Source organism: Triturus cristatus, chromosome 12, assembly GCF_964204655.1.
Source record: "Triturus cristatus chromosome 12, aTriCri1.1, whole genome shotgun sequence".
In the NCBI taxonomy this organism is placed as follows: Eukaryota; Metazoa; Chordata; class Amphibia; order Caudata; family Salamandridae; genus Triturus; species Triturus cristatus.
This window is the reverse complement of record NC_140595.1, coordinates 773,301,067-773,306,980: the sequence shown is the minus strand read 5'-3', so window position 1 is coordinate 773,306,980 and position 5,914 is coordinate 773,301,067. Positions and strand designations below refer to the sequence as shown.

General features: G+C 45.0%; 1 pseudogene; it reads left to right on the top strand.

Moving 5' to 3' along the window:
* Nucleotides 1-3,891: 3,891 nt before the first annotated feature.
* LOC146782797 (T-complex protein 1 subunit theta pseudogene) lies at nt 3,892-5,547 on the top strand (annotated as a pseudogene).
* Nucleotides 5,548-5,914: the final 367 nt, after the last annotated feature.

Genomic DNA, 5,914 nt, shown 5'->3' with positions numbered 1-5,914 from the left:
AGTGCTGCTGGTGTGTTCTCAACCGACGATGGGTGACTTTGCTTGCAGTCTCCCCAGTTCGCCCTCAGGTCCAGGACATGCTTCTGCTGAAGGCCTTGTTGATTGCTGTCCCACTGACACTGCCATTGGCCTCAGCGACATCGATACCGAACCCACTGGAAGGGCCGGCTTTAGGGTGTGTGACTGTGATTAACGTTCCTGCTAGCGAGATAAATCGCAGTTTTGTCTAGCAGCAGTTTTGACTCGCCATAAAGCAGCGCAGACCGTTAACATGCCTGCTGCACAGAATAGATCTGTATCTTATGTGGATAGCTGAGTGGATTTGTAAAGCCAGCCTTTACAATCACTTTAAAACAAATGAAATGTATGTGAGAGGGGCTATGGAGACATGAGGGGCACCTTTGTCGGGTGGTAGTGAGGAAACCCGAGGATGAAGTCATGGGGGGAAAGGATGGTGGCGCCAAGAAAGATTGTTGCACTGGGTGCCGTAAGCGCTTAAGTGGCCCTGACCACCGGCCCCAGGTTTGGAACCTTCATCGGAGAGAGTCCACTACATATAGCACTGTATTGTACTGTTACTAAAGTGGTGACTTGTTTGGAAGGTGAATTACCTTAGCTCCCCTTTCTCAATGTGATTATTTTGGCAGAACGGAGGCGCTTTTCAGCTCTGATACTGAAGCAACTCTGATGTTTTTGTTTCAATCAATAAAGATGAGGAGTAGGAACCAGACAACCTAATTCCACCCAACTATATTGATTCTGGCCTGTACTTGGATCTTCAGAACACTTGTGATCTCGACCCCATGCTTGAGTAATCTAGTAATTATCCTTATTCCTCTGAGGAAGCCTCCCAGGAGTTGCAGTTGTGGATGATGGACACTAAACTGATGTGCTGCATGCCATTCTGCCCCACCCCTCCCCAGTGGCTACAGTGGTAAAGGGTGCATCATCCCTTGGCTGAGGAGGTCACCTCGACGAAGCAGAAATCCGGGATCTTTGGTGTTGATTGTAACAATGCGGCCACAGATACCTACTGGAGCTGCGTGCCACACTGTTGCCCAAGACGAACTTCCTGTGATCAACTGGGGAAAAGTAACTACGGGTACTCTCTGAAAACAAACAGCCGCCATGTGATACTGCAACAATCTGGGTGTCATAGCCTCACTTGCTGTCTGTCTGAAGGTGTTGAGGTTGTGCTTCTGGCTAGTGTTCAATGGGATTTAGCTAACGGTTAGTCATATAGTGGGGCACATCAGCATCAGAGTGGACACATTCAGCAGATGTCACCTTGCTGACCACAAACGACATCTATAATTGCCAGTCGTCTGAGAAATTGTGGAAATGTGGATTGCCCTTAACTGAACTCCTTTATCGCCTCTGAAAACACTTATTGTCCAGTATTTTGCGCTCTTCATTTCTTTCTTCAATAGTCTCTGTTTGTGTGTTCCATCTTTGATGGCCTTCAGCGTTCTGTATGCTTTCGCACCACTATCTCTCAGAGGAAAGTAAGATGGGACTGATCCAGGCCATTCTGGTTGATGCAGATTGGGATCAAGACTCTGTGGTCAAGACCAAGCCTCTACTGACCCGGCATTCTGTCCTCTACTTTGACTTCCTGTTCAGTAGGATCTACTGCCTTGAAACAAGACAAGGTGCTTCATCCGAACTGCCACAATTTACACCTTCATGCATGGAGATTAAGCAGAACCAGCTGAAAGGCTTCAAGTTTCTGGTGGCCGCTCACCACCCTTCCACCAAGTCCATATGCTCAGATTGTTAGGTTTGATTTATCCTCTGGTCTGGGAAGAAGTGTGTTGATCCTTTACAAGCGACATTATCTGAGTTATTACTGTGTGCATTATCTTTAGATTGGCAGGGTTTTATAGTAGTCACATGTAAAGGTTATTTATTGCCACTGTTGGCCTTTATTTGTTTACCTGATTAGCCTTCATTGTTCAAATCACCTGTTTCACACATTTTCATAAGAGACTATCTCATATGTCTCATGCGTCCCATTTATAGTGCTGCAGTCGGATCTCAATCTGGTATTGACCTTTCAATGTGTGTGCACTCTGCGCTGCTCCACAGCTGCAATATTCAACCTCTTACTCTGAAAAATGTTTTCTTCATTTCAATCGCTTTTGCATTTTAAAGTAGCGTACTTCAGGCTTTGTCCATTCATCCTTCATACAGAACTTTCTTCCCAGCCAAAACTTGTTCTTTGAACACCTGCCTCCTTTCTCCCAAAAGTGATATCACCCTTTCAGGGAGGCAGTCAATTATGCCTCTCCCATTCTTTTCTCTCCAGCATCAATTTAAGGAGGAGGACAGATTACAGTGATTAGGCCCATAATGTGTTCTTAACTTCTCTATTGATTAGAAGTACCTCATTGTTGTCCAGCTCTTTGCTAGTTTTACCCATGCAAAGAATGGAAATGCAGTCCAGAAGTGAAGCTTGTCCTCTGAATCAAATGGTGTTAGGCCTCCTGCGGATCTCAGGACCCATTCCATTGAAGTGGTGGGTGCAACTATGGTTAGCTTGAGGGTATTCCCATGTTGACATCTGCCAGTCCCTAGGTAGGCTTTCATCCATACTTTTATCAGCCAATACTCATTATTCTCTGGTCCACAGAGAGGACCATTTTGACTTTTTACATCTGGCACAATTTCCTGGTGTTCGGCAGCTCCTCAGATCCACTGATTTGATGCTTAATCAGAAGATTTGGAATATGTGGGTAGAAGTGTACATCTGAAAAATAAAGTACTTACTTCCGGCCGTGCTTTTTCTTGTGGATACTCTATGTAATCACATGTCTCACTGCCCACCCATTTCCCTGATCTCTGGTAGACTTTCACGGATTACTAAAATCCCAAGTTAGATCCTCTTACCACAAGTTATTACATCAATCATGTCAATCATGTTTCTTCACCTGAAGGTGTAGGAAAAAGGAGAAAAACTGATCTCAGCAGCCAAGACTGAAGCCTCTATGCAGCTCTGTGCCATAAAGTCCAGGGCACAATGGAGCAGCGATTGAAGCCAATGACATCACCTACCAGTGTGCAGGAGCTCTTACAAGTTTTCTGGATCCCATCTGGTGCCTGATTCAGAAGATGAGGAATATGTAGTTAGAGTATCTACTTAAGGTAAGTAACCTATTCCTATAACCCGAATCCGACCACTTTCGCTAACCTTACTTTTTTTTAAAACAAATTTTATTAGGTTATTTTGCATTATAAGGGGCAACCGCCCTACAATGACCTGTATAGATATAAGGATAATAGTTGCATCATTAACCATTTTTATGATAATTAACAAAGCCTGCCAAACTTGCAGGTATAATAACAATACGAACATCCTGCAGAAAGTTTTCGATCTCCACAATAAAGCGCATGATATACCGGATTCAAAGTAGACTCCATATCCGAACCTCTAACCTTACTTTAACCCTTATATTAACCCGTGCTCTCACTCTAGCCCTGACCGAACTCTTCACCTATTCCTGATCCTTACTTTAACCCTTGCGCTACCCCAACACATTTTTTCCAACCCCTATCCTTAGCCTTCCTCACCATCACACCAACCCCATACTTAACCATAACCCTCGGATATTAACCCATATTTTACCTCTAACATTCATCCGAGCCTAAAGTCTAGTTTTTTGCTACATTCTGTATTCCTCATTCTAATTCCAATGCATTTCTTATGATAAGATTTTTGTTTTTATACTTTTTACTTTTGAATCTATTGTTTGCGTATATTTCTTCTAGAACTGTATTTACCCTAAGTGCTAGACAATATTGTGACATGCTGTCTCCATGACTGCTTTGTCAGGTTACTTGTTCCCAAGCTGAGTGTTTTAAAGACAACATTTGTCTTCTTTTTCACTACAGATCATGGCAGCACACGTTCCCATTGCCCCAGGATACCTTCAGATGCTGCGGGCAGGTACTAAGTACTTCACCGGGCTCTATGAGACACTCTTCAACAACATCACAGCCTGTAAAGCATTGGTGAGATGTCTACGCGGATGCTACGGCCCGAGGGGCAGCAACAAGCTAGTGGTAAACCACTTCGGGAAGATTTTTCTCACATCTGATGCAGCAACCATACTGAAGGAGTTGGAGATCGAGAATCCAGCAGCCAAACTGCTGCGAACAGCATCCGAATCACAAGAGCAAGAAGTGGGTGATGGCACCAACTTTGTTGTTCTATTGGCAGGAGGACTTTTGGAAAATGCAGAGGGGCTACTGAAGCTTGGGTTGCCTGTATCTGATGTCAAGGCTGGGTATGAAATGGCCTCCAAGAAAGTTTTGAAGATCCTGAAGACCCTTTGCTGCTCATCGGTGGAAGACATCAGAGATGTGGTCCAAACGGCCCAGGTTCTTCAAACTGTGATTGGCAGCAAGTTGACTGGTTATGAAGAGTTTCTGTCTCAGCTGGTGGCAGAGAGCTGCATTTCTGTTCTGACCCCAGAGGGACAGTTCAATGCAGACAATGTCAGGGTCTGTAAGATCATTGGTGCCAGCATCCTCCATTCTTCTCTGCTGGAAGGCATGGTTTTCAAAAGGATGGCAGAGGGCCTTGTCACCAGTGTTACGGATGCCAATGTTGCTATCTACTCTTGCAGTTTTGGCATGATGAACACTGAGACCACAGGCACGGTACTGCTGGAGAGTGCTGCCGACCTCATGAGCTTTGGCAGTTGTCAAGAAGACCTTATGGCAGCACGGGTGCTGTCCATCGCCAACACTGGAGTTAACGTGATTGTAGTAGCTGGCAAAGTGGAGGATCTGGGCCTCTATTATGCTGACAAATACAAACTGATGGTGGTCAAGATGACATCCAGGAATGACATGAGACACCTGGCAAAGGCAACAGGGGCCACCATACTGATGACACTGGTCCCTCCACTAGATAAAGACATTGGTCATTGTGATCAAGTTTACTTGGATGAAATTGGTGATGCTCAAGTTGTAATCTTCAAGAAGCATAACATTTGTAATTCTGTTGCCACCATTATCCTCCGTGGGTCTACTGAAGAGTTACTCAGTAATGTTGAACAAGGCGTGACCGATGCAGTAAAAATTTACAAAGTTCTCACAATGGACCCAGCTCTGGTTCCAGGAGCAGGAGCCACAGAAATAGAACTGTGTGTCAAGCTCCGTGTTTTTGGTGTAACTCACCCGGGTACAGAGCACTACGGTATACTGGAGTTTGCTCATGCCCTAGAGTCCCTTCCAAGGGCACTTGCTGAGAATGCTGGGATCAATGTAAATGAGGCCATGGCTAGCCTGAAGGCTGTCCACCAGCTGCAGGCTCCGAATGTAGGTCTCAACCTTGTGGGAGATGGCCCAGACACAGTTGATGCTGCAAAAGCGGGCATCCTCGACCCTTTCCTTGTTAAGCACTGGGGCATCAAACAGGCCACCAATGTGGCAGTCACACTTCTCGGCATCAGTCACATTGTGATGGCCAAAAAAAGCGGGGGGCCCAAGCCCAGAGGTGAAAATCCCAATTGGGATCTGGAGCCTGATATGATAGACTAAGTCAAGATGGCACCCGTTGCAGGTGGGTTGTGTTTTAGCAATGGAACTAAAGCAAGCACACACACTGGAGCCTTAAGATGGAAAAGGTAGTCCCAACAAATGGTGTCTAATAGTCAGTTTTATTTTCTATATAATGAAACCATTTTTACTGCATTTATGTTGTTTTCCCGGGAGAAGTTCAGGTCAAACCGTTTGGGAGTCAGGGATGACAGATAACGGCTTCATATGCCATAGGATATATCGATTTACCTCAAAGGAAACTGGACAATTTGATCTGCAACAAAATGTTGCCAACTGAAATCGGGTGTAGATGAGACACTCGAGAGATCTGCTTTACTAGTTAATTGAGGACACTATTTCCACGTAT